This window comes from Trachemys scripta, chromosome 6 (assembly GCF_013100865.1).
Source record: "Trachemys scripta elegans isolate TJP31775 chromosome 6, CAS_Tse_1.0, whole genome shotgun sequence".
NCBI classification, from domain to species: Eukaryota; Metazoa; Chordata; order Testudines; family Emydidae; genus Trachemys; species Trachemys scripta.
In genome coordinates this window covers 11,558,766-11,580,854 of record NC_048303.1, presented here as the reverse complement: position 1 = coordinate 11,580,854, position 22,089 = coordinate 11,558,766, and positions in this window count along the sequence as shown.

The window sequence follows — 22,089 nt, the reverse complement described above, 5'->3', positions numbered from 1 at the left end:
GTGCTGCAAAAACACCTGGTAAGAGACAGTCCCTGCCTTATGATCTCAATAGACATGGCAAAGGGTGGAGAAAAGGAGGGATTATTAGAGATGGGGAATTGAGGCAGAGAGACACTAAGTGACTTGCCCAAGGTCCCACAGGAAAGTCTGTGGGAGAGCCAGGAATTTTACCCAGCTCTCCTGGGTTCCAGTCAAGTGCCTTATCTCATTACATAACGTATTTCATATAACATTTAATTGCTTAACATTAGAGGGCCAAACTCCGCTCCAGGTTAATCAGTTACTGCTCCCATTGATTAAAAGTGGCAGCAGAGTGTGAGAAAGGTACAAAGGGTTTTAAAAAGTTTTAAAATATTAAAATATTTTCACACATCTTTAAACCTCTAAAAGTTTCATGCAACATTAGACACCCATTATTCCTCCTTCCATAAAACAAGAACACGCCCTGCCTTTACAGCTGCTTGTAGCTGTAATTTATCGACACCGTGTTTTGTGTCTCCTTCTAGTAGATGATTAACTAAAGGATAACTGCCTACTATTGCTACCAGCCACTGAAGGCTAAGGTCCAGATCTTCAAAGGTAGTTAAGCTTAATACTTTTGAGGATCTAGGCCTAACAGTCTGCTATTGCAACCAATGGGGTTATTCCTTTAGCTGAAGTGGTGGGTCTTGTGCTGTGGTACTTAAAGGCCAAATTTTTAAAGGTATTTAAGGTGCCTAAATACCTTTACAAATTTGTCCATAAGATCTCAGGTTGAAATCATGCTTGTGACCTAGACGGGGGGTTGTTGCATAATGTTGAGTTAATTTTATCTTAATTTCTAATCCAAATTCCATGATGTAACCAAACACAATGAGATCTCGACACCATTAGATTTGTTCAAAACTTTATGTAATCCTGGGGGCAAAGAGTTGTGATGTTGTGCAAGAATCCTCTCAAGGCTATGGGTGTGGGTGTTAGTATTTAATGCACATGTTCTGCTTCACGTGATATGGGGTTTAGGTGAGTGCAGATGATGTATCTGGTAAAACTGATCACAAGTATAAGCAATTACTAAGCACTGATTTATAAAGCAAATTTCTAATAGATCATGCTGTTCAAAAAAGCAACGGGTAAGAACCAAGCAACACTGCAAAGCATGCTGTAGAAATTCTCCAGATAGCTTTAAAAGAGCCTCTAGAAGGGATTGCAATAGAAGAGAATCCCACCAGTTTGGGGTTAGCAGGGCCAAAGCCTTATCTGTGGGTGCAGTGTGACGTGCAGCTGGTTTAAAATGTAGCAAGTTAGGCACACAAGTGCAAGCAATAGAATAATGTAAATCAAGTTACGTAGATACCTCCGACCCAAAAATCTCATTTCTCCCACACAGTTCTGATCACACATTGAATCCTGACCTGTCCTGCCAGGCAGAGGCCAGACACTCAGTCTTCCCAATGCAATGCTTCACGATCTGTCTCCCACTGGGAAAAGTGAGATCAATGGGATTGGAACTGTTTATGGTTTCAAGGTATAAGCTGGAGAGGATGGAGGCAGGGTCTTTTACTTGTGTTGAGCTGGGAATCTTTCCCTTGACACACTTCAAAGTTCATCTGTAAGAACCTCCAGGGGCAGATGAAGCCCATTTCATTCTCTTTGGTGTGCATCTGAGTTATTTATTGTACATGGGAAGTGATGCTGGGGTCTCTGCTTTGATCTGCTCTGTTTGTTTGTCTGGAACATGTTAATGTCTTCCGTAAACATTGCCTTCAGTTATCTTGTTGCTGAGGTGCCCAGAGGCCACGAGGCACCATCACCAATAAATAAAACTGAGGAGGGTAATCTGTTTAAAACACAGGACTGGGCATCAGGACTGGGCATCAGGACTCCTGGGGACTCCCTGTGGAACATTGGGCACTTTATCCATCTGTAAATGGGAGATAATATTTCATACATCACTGGGACAATGTAAAGCATAATTCATTATCATTTAATAAAGCGCTTTGAGATCCTCACACTGAAGTCATTGTAGAAATGAAAAAAATTATTCATGCTGATGCCGATGATTATGTTCATCCTGATCTTACAAACCTCTGATATTAGAACTATGGGTGAAAATAGCAGCTTTTAATCAGAGTGCTTTTACCACTCTGAAAGGCCAAGGTGAAATCCTCGTCCCATTGAAGTCAGTGGAAAAAATCCCATTGACTTTAATCAGGTCAAGTATCAGGAGATAACCGTGTTAGTTTGTATCTACAAAAACAACAAGGAGTCTGTTGGCACCTTAAAGACTAACAGATTTATTTGGGCATAAGCTTTCGTGGGTAAAAACAGAGCATCCGAAGAAGTGAGGTTTTTACCCACGAAAGCTTATGCCCAAATAAATCTGTTAGTCTTTAAGTTGCCACCAGACTCCTTGTTGTTTTTTAATCAGGTCAGGATTTCATTCTAAGACTTCTCAACACCCTGAGACTTTGCTTTGAGTGCTTACCAAGTGTCACCCAAAATCTAGTGTGTATATGCCCCCTCTAGTGGCTGGACAAATGAGAATATGGCTTTACTACTGCTACCAGTAAGAGGAAGTGCTCCTTTTGCACAAATAGAAGTAGAGCTGGAAGTCCTAGGTTCAGTTCCCTTTGACAAACTGGAGGGAGGGGGTCACTGCACAAGCAGCTGACTCAAGGCATGGTGAAAGCAAGGATTCTTGAAGCACACATGTGGGACAACCTTAATTTTGTATTTGGCATCTGGATGCCATGCTAGTAAGGACTGCAATACAAATGCCTAAGGGAAATAGATCTATGGAGATCTATGCAGTTGGGGTTCAGGGAGTGGGTTTTCAGTTCTGTGGCAGTACACGTGTTTATTGTAAGTCTCATGTCCTTAGACTTTATCTTCACTGTCACATTGTTTATGGACCCGTCTGGATGTCTGTAACTCTGTTACATCTTAATCTCTGGAAGCCCAAAGTGCTTTGTTCAGGCTCAAGGTGTTCAGAGTAGCAATTTTTTTGTATTGATAACTGAAGCCACACAACCAGAAGGCTGGTGCCCTAGACTGGCAGCTGCCAGTATTGACTGGCTTGTGTGCGAAGGACTTTGCCAATCACAGGTGATACACTGGGGGCTGATGCCACAAAATAATAGGCTGTGGTCCACTTGGAAGAGGGGTACATTGGAGGCATAAAATCATAGAATATTAGGGTTGGAAGAGACCTCAAGAGGTCATCTAGTCCAACCCTCTGCTCAAAGCAGGGCCAACACCAACTAAATCATCCGGCATAAAGGAAGTGAATGGACGGTGGCATACTGGCCTTTTAAAATCACTTGTGTCCTGTAGGGGGAGCTCCACTGAATAACTATGAGTTAATGTAAAAAAAAAGAAAAGACAAAACAAAACAAGAAATAAACATACTCTGTTTCCATGCAGGACAAGGAGGGCTTTTAAAGGACCAGAATGCTATAGTCCACCTGCCTTGTCCATTGTAAAATGTTACGTTCAGTGGGCAGAGCAGGCATGAAGGGATGCCGAAAATAACTTTCTGAGGGATGATTCTATTATGTTTCATAGGCAGAAAGAAACATTGGTGACACTCCACGCAAACAGGTACAAAGCTTGATGTTGTCCTTTGACCTACAGTTGTTATATCTAATAGAGGCACTCTAAAATGTGGTGAACATAAGGCATGATGGTTCTGCTTGGTCACTGCGATGCTACATGCATTGTGGCATTGATGATTCTGGCTTCTTAGGGGCCAGATCCATGTATGAACTGCCATTGGAGTGGCAATGGGTGCCATCATTTGCCCCGTCTTCCAGCGTGAGTGATATAATTGTATTGTAAATGACATAGATGTCGGTGATTGATTCTACATTGGATAGGCACTTCCCTGCAGTTTGGCTGGTAGGATGCGTAGTGCGAGCGTGCCTCTAATTCGCCACTGAGAGAGTGTCTTGCATTGAACGGTCTCTCTTAAATCAAAGCATTCAATCCAGGTGAAATGTGGGGAGGGGAGAGGGGTAAGCTGGAAAAACAAAGTAAGACAATAAAAAAATCAATAGCACTTCCCTATAAAAGAAATTGAGATTTGTGGAATTCACTTCCACTTGATGTCAGAGATGCCAGTCCAGCAAATTCATTTAAGATCAAATTGAAGACTTATCTCGTAGGCTGGTTGCCAGTCTCTCATGCAGCTCACTTATAAGGCCCTCTGGTCATTATCTCTGAAGTGCTTTATATGAGCAGCTATGTAACATTTACCTTGTATTGTGGTTATGAGCGTTATACATTATTGCTCTGTATTCTTGTCTGTAGATGTTCATTGATGGTGCTATGAGCCAATGAAACAGAAGCCCGGCTCCCACTGCTTTTCTTCATATTCAAGCTCTAATTATTGGCATGTTCTGCTCTTGGTGCCCTCAGATGGAAGTGAGTAGAAATCTCATTCATTCGGGGGACCACAAGAGGAATTCCAGGGGAGTTCATTCTGGAACAGTATCTCCACCTCCCTTTGAGAGGCTACTTCCCATCCTTCTGGCAGGGTGCTGAGGGATTAGCAAGGCCATGGCCCATTCTATTTTTGTGCTCTCTGCCATTAGCTAGAAGAACCTCTGGGTGGCCCCAATGCAGGGGCAAAAGTGTGTGTTTGGGGAGAGACTCCACATATCCTTGTGATGTGCAGAGGGGCTGGCCAGAATCCAGCCCAAGTAAAATAAATGATCCACAATGAATTCATGAATCTCTTACACAACAAAGGTCAAAGCATTTATTTCCCTTCCAAAGCAAAATAATAAAGAGCTCAGCTCAGAAGTGATTAGAATTTGTGAGCCTGATTATTAAGATAAAGTCATTTAGACTAGAGCAAAGTGGGTGTAAACAGTATAAGAGTATTTTACATTCACTTTTCCCCGGTGTAAATGAATTTTTTTATCAAAAATTTGTATCCATAAACTTTAATTGAAAATTGATTCATTGGGTGACCTTCGTCATGTCACCTAGCTCAAAATGTTCATGCTTAGATACCTAAAATTAGGAATCTAATTCCATATTTAGGCACCTCAGCGAAAGTGGCCTGTTTTTCAGAGGTTCTGTACACCTATGATTTCTACTCAATTCAGTGGATAAAATTCCCACTGCCTTTAGTGTTCATTGTATCTCCTAGTTTGCATTCGGAATTACTGGGATTCTACATTCAAATAAGCAGAACAAGACATTAGCTCATGGAAAACTACACGAGCAATGGTGTTAACTGTGTGTGCAAATTAAGGAAACAAATGCACATGCATTTTGCATGCATGTTTTATCGCTAACTTTTAAAAACATCAGCCTGTTTTCAGTAACTCAGTTTTTCCCTCTGTAAAATGGGAATAATAATATTTACTTACCCAACTTCACCAGGGCACTATGAGGCAATTACGAAGCATTGTTTACACAGTACTTTGGAGATGTAAGGCCCCACAGCAATGTGTGGTGTTATTGTGACTGCATCCATGCTATGTTGTTCTTTTTACACATCATTTGTTCTTCCAAATATGACTGGGATCAGAGGGATTTCTCCTGCAATGGCTTCCAGTTCAAATCTCACTTATTGCACATGTGAAAACATGTTTTTTCTAATTCCTGCTAGGCAAGTTCAGCCCAGTAGCTGGAAATCAGACTGTGTTCTTTGCATGCCACACATCATCAACAAAGTTCAGGTTCTGGACTCATCACTTCATCATTGTTTTGCTGATGATGCTGGCAGCAGCACAGGCTGCAGCGTTCCCTTCTGCAGCTGCAGGCACACTAGGAGTGATCTCCTCCCTTAGGTGTGCAGGAGACACCACAAGTTTTGACTTATAGGGTTTCGCCTCATTGTTCCATCAGGGCAGGCAGATTTGCCCCCCGCCACCATGCAGAAGGGGCAGAGAGCTTGCTCCCCAATGCAACAAGTTGTCCCAAATCTGCACAGATCTGGGAGATCAATCACAGCAACTCTACTGTTGTGTTAATGGGTCAGCCAAAACCAGGACTATTTGGTACCAATATTAGAGTCAGAAAGCTGGCTAGAAATGTTAGCTGGTGAATGCTTGGCTTACTGATCAAAGGCCAGTTCCTGCCCCCACCCCCACCCCCATCTGGTTTAGCAAGCAGAAGAGAAACCAAAACTAGTGGAATTTGGCCTAGGGCATGGAAGTGAGGCTGCAGGCACCAGATCTGTGGCATGTCCCTCTTCTTGGGTTCCCTGTGAAAGCCCCTGTGACAGAGCTGCATGGGCACGAGCTACTGTACATTGTTGGTAACAGAAGAGAGTAGAGTGGATGCTCGGCTGCTAGCCCAATGGGTATCGATTGGATGTCATGATGCTTCAAATAGCATTAGCACCCACAAAGACATCCTCCCTCCCCACTTTCTATGGTCACTGCTGTACAGCTATGGAGTGGGCGGAGGAGTTGGCATATGGTTCTTAATGTGTGAAACCACAGGAGAAGTCTTTCTGAGTCTTTATGATAAGTGACTAGGCCTCTATGTATGTTACAGTTACTACAGGAAAGGTAGGTGTTTCACCAACTAAACATGGATGTGACTTTAGATATCAATGTCAGTGAGACGACAAAAAAGAGGAGGGCTAGGGTTAACGGGGACGCTAGGGGGCAAATAACCACCTAAGGGATAGGTCAAACCTCGACCATATCTGCAAGAGAGTTAACTTAGGCTTGTATGCCTCAGTCATTTCCTTGTTGAGAACAGAATCTTGATTTGACCTCCTCAAATTGAATGTTCACTTTAGCCTAGATTTGCAAAGCTATTTGTTAATGCTCACATACAGGGCTGTGTCCTCTAGGGTTTTACAGAAAAAACTCATTTCAATGTAAAATTCACACGATCAAATTGAAATGTATTTTGAGAAGAGTTAACGCTACTGATTTTCAGGCTCAGACAATCACGTCCATGTCAGATTGTAATTAAATATTTTTGTGCATCAGCTGCACGTGTGGTGTGGAAAAAAAAAAGGAAGATAATGCTGTTCCTTTCAACTACAGACAGGACTTTTGCACTGTCCTACCATGGAAATTCCTAGCACTAAAAGGAAAAAGCAATACATTTGAATCAATCCGTCACCATGGCCAAAAACATTCACTTTTTAAAGACTCTGTTTCTTATCCCAAGTTTTGTTTCATTTTCTGCCATTCGATTATAGGCATCCAGAGATTATTTTTCTTTTTAATGCAACCACACTGAAAACTTGTGCCTCTGAAAACAGCAATATTAAAAATATTTAAGGGCTGTCCCATTTTATAACCTCCAAGCTAGAACCATAGGCTTTTGTACTGTGGATTAAATTGAGAGGAAAGACAATGTAAGGAAAAAGGGAACAGAGTGAAAGTCAATTTGAAGAACTATTTTATGCAACTTAAGTATAATTGGAGCTCATTATTTGTATTATCTCAAAATTTGGATGTTCATTTAGAAACAGGGCCAAGCATAAACCTCTGATCTGGACACTGCCAAAACTTAGGGAAGAGGCCAGGTTCAGAGTCGAAACCCAGACCCAGATCTGGACTTCAGAGCTGGTCTTGACTGTTGTCTGTTTGCATTAATGTAGCACCTAGGGGCCCAAACAGCTAATTAAGGTTACCATACGTCTGGATTTTCCCGGACATGTCTGGCTTTTTGGTCCTCAAATCCCCGTCCAGGAGGAAATTCCAAAAAGCCGGACATGTCCGGGAAAATAGGGAGGGGTCGTGGGGCTTGGGTCCAGGCTGGAGCTGGAGCTGCTGGGGCCGGAGCTGCTGGGGCCGGTGGTGCTCGGCTGCCGGCCAGCGCCGCTTGGCCAGGGCCGGGGCCGGGCCGGAGCCACTTGACCAGATCTGGGGGCCGAGCCGAGCTGGGCCAGAGCCGCTGGGACTGGGGCTGGGGGTGCTCGACCAGGGCTGGCACGCTCGGCCGGAACTGGGGCCGGCGCCCCAGGGTCCGAGCCGAGCCGGGCCTGAGACACCGGGGCCAGAGCCTCTTGGCCGGGGCCGGCCGCCGGAGGGAGCCCGCTCGGCCGGGGGGGCCGGACTGGGCAGTGTCTCCTTGCACCCCTCTCGCCCCCCCGCCATTGCCCCAGCTTACCTGCTGCCTGCCTGTTTCAGGCTTCCCACGAACATTTGATTCACAGGAAGCAGGGGGGGAGGGGGGAAGGAGCAGGGGGGGCGGAGAGTTCAGGGGAGGGGGTGGAGTTGAGGCAGGGACTTTGGGGAAGGGGCGTAGTTGGGGCTGGGGCAGGGAAGGGGAGGAGTTTGGGCGGGGCAGGGGACCCGTGGAGTGTCCTCTTTTTGGACTATTAAAATATGGTAACCCTAGCTAAACACTGTGCTATAGTACAGTGAGCACTTGTCTAGATTAGAGAAATTTGCATTCATGTATCTACATCAGGGCTTGTCTACACTCGAAATGCCACTTCGGCACAGCTGCACCCCTTCAGTGGCGCTTCAGTGTAGACACTACCTATGCTGATGGGAGCGGTTCTCCTGTCAACTTTAGCAATCCACCTCCCCGAGAGGTTGCAGTCCTCTCCCCGAGAATTCTTCCTAGCACTGCCTGCGTACCCCTGAGTAACATAGTTATGCCAATCTAATTTTCTAGCATAACCAGGCCTCTGTGTGGTTATGTCGTGCAAAGCTACAGTGTAATCACACTCCACTGGTGCTAAGAGGGGGCTTGCAGGGGTGCAACAGACCCCAATGACTTATCAGTAAGTCAAGATGTGCAAACCCCGTCTTACACCAATGCAGCACATCTACAATGAGAGGGTACGCCCTTGCATAGCTAGATTGGTGTAGCTACATTGATGGAAACTCCGCCAATATAGACAGGGCCTAAGAGAAAGTCCCTTTCCCAAGGAGCTTACAATCGTCCCTTTCTTATTTGTTCTGTTATTGTGCCTAGAGCCCTTGACCAGGTCACAGTCCCGTTGTGCCAGGCACTGTGCAAACGTAGAGCAAAGTCGCTACCCCACAGAGTTTACAGTCTTAAAGTACAAGCCATAGCAAGAAAAGACGTAACTGAAGACAAGATATAACAGCTCACAGTGGAGTGGGCACAGAGGAGGAGTGTGACTGCGTTAAGGTTCTGAGGACCAGCTATCTGCATGAACTTCGGCTTTCCGTGACATTTAAAGTAAATGAGAGATGATCAATGAAAAACTTTTCTCTTGGCCTTAACCAAATCTCTCATCTCGATAATGGCCAGCTCCAAATACCGCTGCATTTTGGAGTGGGAGAACAGTTTGAAACCCCATATCCAAACAGCCAGTTTGTGCCCACATAGTCTTAAATTGCAAAACTACTAGGGCTGTCGATTCATCGCAGTTAACCCACACGATTACCTAAAAAAAATTAATCGTGGTTAAAAAAATTAATCGCAATTATAATCGCACTGTTAAACAATAGAATACCAATTGAAATTTATAAAATACTTTTGGTTGTTTTTCTTCATTTTCAAATATATTGATTTCAATTACAACACAGGATACAAAGTGTACAGTGCTCACTTTATATTATTATTTTTATTGCAAATATTTACACTGTAAAAATTATAAACAAAGAAATAGTATTTTTCAATTCACCTCATACAAGTACTGTAGCGCTATCTCTTTATCATGAAAGTGCAACTTACAAATGTAGATTTTTTTTTGTTACATAACTGCACTCAAAAAATCCAAAGCAATGTAAAACTTTAGAGTCTACAAGTCCACTCAGTCCTACTTCTTATTCAGCCAACTGCTAAGACAAACAAGTTTGTTTACATTTGCAGGAGATAATGCTGCCCTGTTCTTATTTACAATGTTACCTGAAAGTGAGAACAGGCGTTTGCATGGCACATTTGTAGCCAGCATTGCAAGGTATTTATGTGCCAGATATGCTAATCATTCGTATACCCCTTCATGCTTCGGCCACCATTCCAGAGGACATGCTTCCATGCTGATGACGCTTGTTAAAAAAAATGCTTTAATTAAATTTGTAATTGAACTCTCTGGGGGAGAATTGTATGTCTTTTACTCTGTTATATCCGCATTCTGCCATATATTTCATGTTATAGCAATCTCGGATGATGACCCAGCACATGTTTATTTTAAGAACACTTTCACTGCAGATTTGACAAAAGGCAAAGAAGGTACCGATGTGAGATTTCTAAAAATAGCTACAGCACGCGACCCAAGGTTTAAGAATCTGAAGTGCCGTCCAAAATCTGAGAGGGACGAGGTATGGAACATGCTTTCAGAAGTCTTAAAAGAGCAACACTCCGATGCGGAAACTATTTTGAACCACCAAAAAAAGAAAATCAACCTTCTGTTGGTGGTATCTGGCTCAGATAATAAAAATGAATATGTATTAGTCCGCACTGCTTTGGATCATTATTGAGCAGAACCCGTCATCGGCATAGATGCACGTCCTCTGAAAGGGTGGTTGAAGCATGAAGGGACATATGAATCTTTAGTGCATCTGGCACGTAAATATCTTGCAACACCGGCTACAACAGTGCCATGAGAACACCTGTTCTCACTTTCAGGTGACACTGTAAACAAGAAGCAGGCAGCCTTATCTCCTGCAAATGTAAACAAACTTGTTTGTCTTCGCGATTGGCTGAACAAGAAGTAGGACTGAGTGGACTTGTAGGCTCTAAAGTTTTACATTGTTTTATTTTTGTGTAGTTATTTTTTGTACATAATTCTACATTTGTAAGTTCAACTTTCATGATAAAAAGATTGCACTACATTATTTGTATTATTATTTATTTTGGTTTTTAATGTTCAAATATTTATAATAAAAATAATAATACAAAGTGAGCACTGTACACTTTGTATTCTGTGTGGTAATTGAAATCAATATATTTGAAAATGTAGAAAACATCCAAAAATATTTAAATAAATGGTATTCTATTATTCTTTAACAGTGCTTTTAATCACGATTAATTTTTTTAATTGCATGATTAATCACGATTAATTTTTTTAAATCGCTTGACAGCTCTAAAACCTACACAGCCACAAAGAAGGATGTCGTTATGGGGCCGTGATATGTTTAAACAGAAATCATGGCGCTTATCATTTGGCCTGTCTAAATCATATGTCAATACAACAACATGGGACAGCTAATCTAAACGCATCTAGGCTAGGTATGTATGGCGTGTCCATCACTGTTGTATATAAATACTGCACTGCTTTAATTAGCTCTGCTTAATGCTTATTTGTGACATTGGCGCTTTCCTGAACCACATGGGCCCGATGCTTCCTTGCCATGCACCTTGTATGGCCATTTACACCAGTGCCAAATGAGTGCGAAGTGAGTATAAAACGTTACCAGATCAGAATGCACTCACTTTGTGCTGCCGTAAATGACTGCCTGAGGTGCAGGGCAACTGAGAGCCAGCACCACTAGCTTGAATGTTAGTATTTCACTAGGTTAAATTGACCCTCATTTTATAACCTTACAAAATCCTCAGCTGAGAGGTGTAATACTTGGGTACAGCAGCTAAAGAAAAGGCGCCTTTGGCTAATATCAAGACTTTCCCATGAAAATGTAGTCCTGGAAATCACTGATTTGTTTAGACTGCTAACGCAGGGTGTAATGGGGGAGAAAAGAGATTTTCAGTGTACGGTGTTGTGTTTTTGATGTTCCAAATCCAAAAGGGATTTTTATATGCACATCATTTCCACAGCCCACTGGAGTCTAACTCAGCAAGTCCTCTGTGCGTGGAGCAACATTTGAAGTCATTAAGGGTTCCATGTGGAGAGAGCGAGGGCTTGTGGGACCAGAGCCCAGGATAGCAAGGGAGATACTAGATTTCACAGTTTTCTTGCCTGTGCATCACAAGTCGAGATCTGGATTGTTCAGCCATCTAACTGCTGCATCGTTGAGGGTAGCAAGGTTTACAGCCCACACTCCAATCTTCAAATTGTGCACTCCTCCTCCTCTACGGGTTTGACTGTCGGCCTCACTGCCCCACAGTCACATGGTGAAGACTGGGCTAAGCCAAATTTCTGCATCGTGGGAGCCACTCTGCTCATTCCAGTGAGCAGCCTAATACGCCTACTCTAGGATCTGCATCCCAGGTTGCAAGCAGGTGGGGTAAGTTAGGGCTTCGGAGGTTTGTCAGTATGCCTGTCCCTCTGTCCTAGGGTTGCTGCCACTCTGCTAGGACACAGCTGTTGGACCTGCCTTCTCGCGGTGTCACCCGTGAGCAGTGCAAAGCAAAATGGAAGTAAGACAAAATGCAAAACACAGGCTCGTGTTCTAAGCAAGCCGATCTCACAGTGATGGGTCTATTATAAATCCCTAGGTAGATACACGGAGAGTGTTCCAGCATTGCAAACCCTTGCGGGAAAGGCAGGTGTCAATAATATTTACCATAAGTTCAGAAGAGACTGCGGTAAATCCACGTTAATGGTCAGATGAAACTCTTGTGCTGGTCCTCAGCACAAACATTTTGGCAGACTGGACCGTGGAGGCACACGGCTGCCTGTTAGCCAACTACTGAATCTTGTGAACACAAATGTTGCCTCAGTCAACTTGACCCCTCTTTACAACGCATCATTTTTATATTAGCACATCAGGCTGGGGAGTCAACAGCAGTTAATTCTTTCTGCAAACAAATTAAATCTTAAGGGCTGTCATTTTTACCAAGCAGTGGGGAACAGGGATCATTATATGAATGAAAACAAGTCCTTCCACTCCTGCATTTGCCATGCATTAAGAAAGAAAGAAAGAAAGGGCCTGATCCCCACAACCATTAAATCAATGAAAGTCTTGATCCAAACCCCAAATTTCACTGGGGTTTGGATCAAGCCCATACTTGCTAAGCATGCCTGAGCCCGATCCAACTCCCACTGAAGCCAAAGGAACAATTCACAGATTGAGCTTCCTATATAAAGGCTTTCACAACATGGCAATAATCACTCCTATTGTTTCCCTTTGGTACAGTACCCTTAGAAACACACTGTAATTTGTGATGGAAAACAACAATAATACTTCTTTACTTAGGAAGATAAGAACCACCCTTTGCAGCAATGAAGCTCAGATGTCTTGAGCAATGTGTGTAGCTTAAGGGGGATTTTTGACAGTGCAATATTGTATATAATAACAATTACCAATGACCTCTATTAGGTTGTCCAGTCTCATTAAAGCCAATGCATTTGGTACCTGCCACTGCCAATTTGCCTCAACTGAGGTTTTATTCAGTGGGAGATGATAGAGCTGTAAAGCAATTTTTTTTTTCATTTAAATAGTTTAATTGAGGAATGCTATCAGATGTTTCAAAATTTAATGTATACAACAATTTGCTTCCCGTATCTCTTTTCAGAGTTTAGTTTGGAGAAAATGACATCTGATTCTTACAGAAAGAAAGCAATTACATTTCGGCGCCTGCATGCCCGTATTGCATATGTTTTTAAACATAAAAAGAAATTCTTAATATGTAATTGTCAGGTAATAAAAAGGAAAATATTTTACTCTGCATTTATGAAGTAATTTTTCAAAAGCATAAGGGAATTGCATGTTAACGTTTTTCGTTTATTATCACACTCCTAATTCTGCACTGTTTCTACAAGTTTAGATTTTTTTAAAAAAATCTGATGCTCACGTATTTGTATGATAATAAAGTAATTAGGACAGGGGAAACCACAGAAGTTCTGAAATCCTTGACAAGCCGATGCAGGCTCCAGGGCATGACCCAAGACCCACTGGACGTCTTTCCTCTGATTTCAGTGGACCCCACTTCCTAGCTGAATCTTATCAGGAACTTCAATCCCAGCTCAGATTCGATTCCCTATGGGCTCGTTCTACTCCTCCTTGGGTCCACGCCCTGCTCCCACTGAAGTGAATGGAGGTTTTGCCATTATGTTAAATGGGAATAGGACGGTTCCCCTTTTCCTCGCTAGACTGCTTGACCCAAAATAGAAACATCAGGCCTCACTCACTACTGCATCACTGTAGTTTCATGCCAGTAGAACTCCACAGAGGGCTTGTCTTCACTACGGGGGTTAGTCGACCTAAGTTATGGTACTCCAGCTACGTGAATAATGTAGCTGGAGTCGACGTAGCTTAGGTCAACGTATGGTGTCTTCACGGCGCTGAGTCGAGGGGAGATGCTCTCTGGTTGACTTCCCTTCCTCTTCTCGGATAGCTGGAGTACCGGGGTTGACCAGAGAGCACTCTGCCGTCGATTTGGGTCTAGACCCACTAAATCAATCCCTGCTGCAATGATTGCAGCAGCGTCAATCTCCTTGTAGTGGAGACCAGCCCAGAGGCTGGAACTGGAGTAATGCAGGGGTTAATCAGCCCCTCTGGAAGGCCCGTCTTTGTATCTACTATATTGTGATGCTGGCAGGTCAGATGCCAGCTCTTGTCCAGACTGCAGACATTAGCTGAGCACTGACAAACTCATAGATGGAGATCAGACCAGCTCAGCTGTATGCTAGTTTTGCTCAAAATAGGCATTAGTCTTATAAGAAAGTGTTTAGTGTTTAGACTCTGTGGACTGCTTGTAAGTTGCTGCAGGCATTAATCTCACTTGTAATGTTGGTATTCCAGGCGATAAGAAAATATGTAAGTTTTGCTTAATAACTTTGGAAATGTTTGCTGTGAACTTGTGAACCCAGGCCTGGTTATTGTCCCCCTGCCCATCCACTAGAAGGACTATCAAAGGCCATCAAGGGACATACAATGCAATACAAAGGATTGGTGAAAGGCCCTATCACACCTTAGGAATGCTACGCAAGGTATCAAGTATCAGAGGGGTAGCCGTGTTAGTCTGAATCTGTAAAAAGCAACAGAGGGTCCTGTGGCACCTTTAAGACTAACAGAAGTATTGGGAGCATAAACTTTCATGGGTAAGAACCTCACTTCTTCAGATGCAAGACGCAAGGTAGTGCATTCTGTGGACTTGGAAGCTGAATGAAGGAAATAAAACAAAGTCACAAGAAAAATTTCCATCTCTCTTTGTTGTTTGGGTGCTGACTGGGCTAGAGACACCAAAGTTAAGGGCTTGTACATAGGAGCACTTATGTTGGAATAACTTAAGTTGCTCAGAGGTGTGAAAAAGTAGAGTGGCTATGAATCAGAGGAGCTGGGTTCTAGTTCTGATACTGTTACTGACCAGCTGTGCAGTCTAGGACAAGTTCCTTCTCCTCTCACCTTTTATTTGTCTTGTCTGGTTAGATGGTGAGCCGCTTGGGACAGGGACTGTCTCTCTCCAAGTGTTTGCAAAGTGCTTAGTGCAATGGAGTTCCAATTTTGGTTGGAGACCCTCAGAGCTACTGTAATGAATATAATAAAGTGGGAAAACCCAGCACCTTTCATTTAGAACTACTTTGGAAAAGAGAGTGCTTTCAGCGCTGGAGAGAGGTCCTGGATTGGCAGCGCTAAAAATAAAGTAACCTATTTTCCACAGCATAGGTATAGCATGTGCTGCAGCAGTATAAGGTTCCCTGATCTCCTTGCTAATAGCTTGCAGATAGCCTCCCCGCCCCATCAGTATTTACAAAATGCCAGTAGCAGCATATAACAAACCTCCAAGGTTTGGATCCAAAATCAACAGGGTGGCTTCTGAGCCTCTCCCTTGAAATCTAAACCTCCCCAAATCACAACTGTCTGGATTCAGAGTATTCTGAGGGCTTAAATTGGATTTAAGAGGTGTACAGGCCTAGCACTAACTCTCTGCACATCGTAGGATCTTCCCTTCAGTGAGCAGCTCTGACCTTGCCACCACTGTTTCTTGAATTCTAATTTATAGCGTAGTACATCAGAGGGGAGAGAGTGGCTGAAGGAGGCGTTGACCTGGGTAGAACCTGAAGCAGCAGCATTAGATGTGTACAGTGGCTGCTGGATAAACTTGTTGGTACCTCCTGCCTCAGTGTCCCCAGCTGCGAGATGAACGCCCTCTGCATGCAGCTCATGTCCCCAGCTGGGACTTCCTACGACTGATTTGTGATGCTTTGCTGGCAGTGAGAGCAACAAGCGTTCAGCTATTGTTGGAGGTCAAGGTAAAGTGATGTCAGTTAGAAGGGTCTCAGTCCAACGTAGGCAGGTTGGGTAGCACTGACAGTGTGAAGAGATGAGCCACTTAGCCATTTTTTGGCGGCGCCATTTGGGGCTTGCAGGAACCTTTTTCTTTTTTTTTTTAATCTTCCATGTCTCTGTCATTGCTCAGATACTAAAAAGAAAACGCAGCTGGATTCTTCAGCTTCCTAATGTTTCTCTCTCTCTTGGGTGCAATGCCCCAAAACTTTAAGATGAAAACACCGTAAGAGGGAGACTAGAGATCCAAGAAGGAAAGGAAACATTCAGCCATTGCCCATACAGGATAGTTCCCGACAGAATATTCTTGTAAAAGACTCAGAAGATGTAGGTTTCCACCGCTTCCCCAAAGAGCTTTGTCCACAATAGGGAAGGAGTAAGTGTCTGTGTTCCACTGAATGCAGGGACAGTGACTGTGCCAGGCTCTTGCAAAAAGACAGGTGGAAAGGAAGGCTCCTTATACTACACCCCTACTTCATACTCTTAGGGTATGTCTACACCCAGCCGCTAGTTCGGCGGCTGGCAATCGAAGTTCTTGGTTCGACTTATCGCGTCTTGTCTGGACGCGATAAGTCGAACCCGGAAGTGCTCGCCCTCGACTGCGGTACTCCAGCTAGACGAGAGGAGTACCGCGGAGTCGACGGGGGAGCCTGCCTGCCGCGTGTGGACCGAGGTAAGTTCGAACTAAGGTACTTCGAACTTCAGCTACGTTATTCACGTAGCTGAAGTTGCGTACCATAGTTCGATTTGGGGGGTGAGTGTAGACCAAGCCTTAAAGGGCACAATCTGGATCTAAATAAGATGCAACTAGATTCATCGTCCAGATCTTAGGCCAAACCCTCAGGTCCTTACTCAGGAAAATGTCCATTGATGCCAGTGGGAATTTGTCTTTATAAGAACTGAGTAAATCTCAGGATCTGGCCAATTGCTGTTTCTTTTGGGCTGTGTTTCTTTGCTCGTCCAGTTAAAATAGTTCCTTAGTGCAGGGAGCTAAGAGGCGATGGACTCCAGTGGGATGAGGTAATGGGCATGCCTTGGGAGCACCTCCTAAGAGGAGATGTAACCACTGCAGTATTGCCAAGCCAAACTATTCAAATATCCCAAGTCAGGCCCCCCCAAAATCATGATTTTAAAAGTATATATTTGGGAGTTCATTTAATTTGCCTTTCAGTGTCTGAGCTGATAGAGAGTATTTGGATCATGTTTTCCAGCTTTCCCCCACAACTGTGAGGGCTTAGAAACTTACTTTTTAAAAAATGTGAAAGCTGAGAGTCTTACCTAATCACGTGACTCCAGGAGCTGGGGCTTGAAGGAAACCTGCAAATGGTGTGAGATTTGCAACATAATTGAAAGAGTTAGTGACAGTGACTTTCCCCCTTGTTTGTTTTCTTTATTTTGGGGAAGGGGCGTTACTCTTTACATTCTCCCGGCTTTAAGTAGTACAATCCTGATGCCCTTAGTCAATTTTGACTCTTGTCCCTATTTGGGCAAAAAAACTCAAGGGACGTCAGTGAGAATTTTCCTGAATAAAAACCTAGTTTGGACGTCAGGATTTGGCACTGTATCATATCTTTTCCTTCAGTTGCCCTTTTTCCTTCATTAGTTTTTTTTCTCATGCATTTTCACTGGATGCCTGACCCAGTGAGGTGCTAAAGACTCCTGCAAAGCATTGAGCACATTCAGCTGCTACTGAAGTCCTTGCAGGGTTAGGAACTCCTGCCCAGATCTTCCAAGGTATTTAGGCACCTAACTCCCATTGTTTTCAACCAGGGCCAAGATCCTCTCTTTACCCCTCACAGGGCTTCCCACCCATCTTTCCTCCAAAAAGATGGAGACGAAAGAAAATGTACTCATTAAATGGTTTTATAAATAAAAGCGCTGAGAAGAAATAGGAGATTCTGAGCTCCATGGTGTGACAGTGAGTGCTGCCGATTAAGTGGCTAAGATTCAGATCGATAGCATCTAAGGCAGCCAGGTGAATTTCCACTTTGATCTTCATTCCCCACCACCACCTCAACCTCACTGTGACACACAAATTACAGCTTTGTACAGGGGAAAGCAGTTTTCTAGGGTTTTTGCTTATTGCAATAGTGGATCGGCTGGAAAATGATACATTTTGCTTATAGCCTTTTCAAAAAGCCACTGAAAAATGGGAGCTCCAGCAGTTCAACTTGATGCATCAATTTTTTTTTACCTCAGCTGGATATTTTAGGCCTGACCTATAGAACAAAGCCATAGGGGTACTAATAAAGAACGTTAAATCTGAAAGAAGGAAATAAAGCTGAGGGTAGAAGTTATCTGTAAAGCTATAAATATACAGTAGGAAAATCTCAGGGCACAGAGATAATATAAAGAAAGGCACGTTTATATAGACAAATCAAAGTAGCCTGATTTCCTGAGAGTCCGGGCAGCCATTATTCCTCCTGAGAGCTGGTGGGAAAATATTTTCATTTTAAATGATGCCGACATTTTGAAATGTTAAAAGATGGTTTCATTCCACAGGAGTTCAAAATGGACCCCCTCCCTTTTTGGGGGGGCAGGGAGAGGGGGTCTGGAAATTTCTAAAGACATATTTTTCACAAAACTCTTTTCATAGTCCTAATACTGCAAATGAACATTTCCAATTCCAAAAATCAAAGCAATTATTCTCTCCTGACATAAAATAAATGTCCCATGCGTAGATAGCAATAGGCCTTTTAATGTCATTTTGTTAGGAATGATCCAGCCCAACACACACAGGTGATTTTGCTACTTAGGATCTGTGTGGCCTTCTGGTAGATGGAATTACTAGGTGTATTCATTGCTCAAGCATAGAGCATGCCTTAATATATAATTTATTAATGCTTGACTTGTATAGGTGGGTGGTGCTTCATTAAGCAAGATTGCTGAAAGGGTGATGGTTGTTAGCAATAAACTATAGGCTTCCCATATGTTCTCATTTTTAGAATTACAGTCAATTCTGTTTCAGGCAGAACTTCCCTCTGACAGGACTGATGTTTTTTAAAAAATAAATAATTATAATCTTGTAGCTTCTACGCCCTCCACTGCTGTTCAAGTTCCCAACCAGCTGTTTTAATTGTTTTAAAATTAAATGTACACCATGGAGTTCTGAAACCTGAAATATGTGTTTTTTTTTTAATTGGGGCTAATGAGTCAGTAATATCCAGACTGTCTGTAGGCCTGGGACCTGATTAATCCTCCCACCTCTCCCCATATTAAACCAGCCTTAGGTGAAACTCAGGGAGTTTACCACTAAAATAATAATAAAAAAGAATATTCTGCTGCGGACAATGCACCCCCACCTCAGGAATGTCCCAAACAAAAGCTAGAACCACCAAGGTTATAAAGCAAAGATGCTGGAAAATTTTTAAAAAATATGCCTCATTAAATAGTAAAATAAGCTCTAACCAGCGCTTTTATGCTAATCATCTACACAAACAAAAAAAGTCAGAAATAAGTAACCATTTAAGCATAAAAAATAAAAGATAAAAAACATAAGCAAAAAAACCCCAAAAAAACCCACTCCCACATAGGTGACGGTGTGTAATTAATTAACTTTTTTGTTACTTGGGGGAGGAAAATAATATCATAGGTTCAGTCAATTTAAGAAAGGTCGCTCATTTTCCCTATATAATATAAATAAAAAATAATGCTCTTTAAAAATCAACTCTGAACTGCAGTACAACCACAAGCTGCAAGATATCGTGCCCCCTGCACAACCGTGATGTGTATGGGCGCCCCCAAAACCCAAACAAGTAAATCCCGACTGGCCATCGGGTAAAATTTGTTTGTATGATAAAAATATAAGCATAAAAATTTGCTTAGCCTATGTATTCTGTATATATTGCTAATAAATAAATGTTGAAAACACAGCTATGTAAAGCTCTTTCACAGAAAAAGGTCCCTCAAACCCATAAAGCCCTACACCCCATACATAAAAGCAGGTATTTAAATAAAGCAAGTTTCTCCCTAAACCCCATAAATAAGGGTAGGTGCCTTATGCCCCAAGCCATCAGAAGGGAAAGGTGGGGGTGCCTAAATTGACTGGGTCACACCTTAAGCCCTGGGAAGGGTATATGCGGGGGTGCCCTAAATTATGCAGGTAACAAGCCTTTATACCATGCAATGGCTGCCTTAACAATCATGGGAGAATCTCCCATTCAGTTCCAGGCTATTCTCTTTCTGGCTCTTTACTTTTGAAATCTCTTATGTCTACTACGATATGGCCTGGCTTCAAAGAATTTATCAGGGATCTTTCTTGTCACCATTCCTGTCCAATGTGCATATGGAGAGGGTAAGTGAGGAAGTTGTAGTGTCTCCAGTATGCCGATAGAGCCATGCTCTGTGGCCCAGAACATGCCACCGAACTTGCATGTGGAGGGGTCCATTGCATATGGGTCTCCCCTTGTCCATGCAGAAGAGGGGCGTAGCTTCAGCAGCTAGGCCGCTACCATGGATCTCCCATGCCATTTCATGGAACTCTGCAGTGGGCTCTCCAGGGCCCACACAATGGGAGGGAGTGAAAATGAGACAAGAAGGGGCAGGAAGGCGTATACCAGGGGATGCACTTTGACCCCACTAAAGATAGTTCATCCAGCCCCTAGCCCTTAGGCCCTCCCCTAAGAAAGAGGATTAATAATAATAATATTCCAGCCCCATCAAAGGGGTGAGCCCAGCTCAAAGACCCTTGTGAAGCCAAGCTGGTCAGATGATCCTATTCTAAAGTTCTATACAATCTACTGTGAATGGCATCTCATTTGTGTGACTGAGATGGGAGGAGCTTATTTTGTGGGAGGAGCTTGGAAGAGCACCACAATCTTCCCCCACTCCCTCCAATCTGCCCCATGTTTCAAACTGTGGTCCGGAAATGGAGGATTTCCGTCCACTGTAAAGTGTCTGTGTTTTTAGTAGTCTTATCTTGCCTGTCTGTTTAGACTCTGAAGCTGAAATAATGGTCTTCAGAACAAAATCCTAGTAAGAGGATGTTGTTCTTATATGTTGATATGGACAGAATTCTCCCTCCTAATCTGTAAATGAAGGTGTGGGTAGCTGTGGGTTGCAGCCACAACTACTGGATATGAGGAAGAGTTATAGACATATTATAATTATTTATCCAGCTGGGGGAAAGGCACTGCAGAAGACAGCCGCAAACTCTGATTTAGGGGGCATGCCAGGGTGGGGCTGTGGGGGAGAGATGTGTGTCAGAAGTGGGCCCTCAGCATTCAGTGCCACAGAGTTTCCACATGGCGCTGCAGGGAGGCTTCTGTAACTTAGACAGACCTCCAGCCCTATCCATGTTATGCTGAGGGATCTCCAGCCCCAGGAGCAGCTCAGAATATAGAGGAAAGGTGGCTTAAAGCTACCAGAGAAACCCCCTCCCCTGCCCCAATGTAACCCTTCCCATCGCCCCAGTGCTGTGAGTACTATTTGGCTGTCAAGAAATTCCAAAACTAAGGTTCCTTGGGCAATATTAACTTGCTTGTGTGAATATATTTATGGCGAAATCCTTGCTCCATTGACGTCAGTGGGAATTTTGCCAGGATCTTACCCATACTATTTTCTATTCTTCCTCTCCATGATAAATATAAACTTTTCATGTTGCTCTTTGATTAATAATGTTTACCCTATAACATTCAAGATACACAATGGAGCTGAGTTAATATTGCTAGGACATCTATAACGTTTAGAATTTCCTGGGCCAGATTTTCTGCTGGTGAGTATCTGATATTTTAACTTTAACATTACATTAATACTATTTTTTTTTAAATATACATCAATCTATTCATATATCTATACGTTATATGTATAAAGGTCTCCTCTGCACACACACAAATGGCTCAGGCTATGCAAGGAAGAAGAGGAAGACGTTTTTTATTCAGTTCAATTTTAATCAAATTCAGCAGAACAGTATTTCTAAGCCCTATTTAAAATCCAAATAAAAGTGGAATCATTTCCTTCTCAGTCTATACCCTCTTACTATTGTTATAGCAAAGGAGCAAGTAAAAAGCTCAAAGAACCCCTTATCATCCCATTGACATTGGCCAGATGCAATCTGTACAGATATTTTAACCTCAGT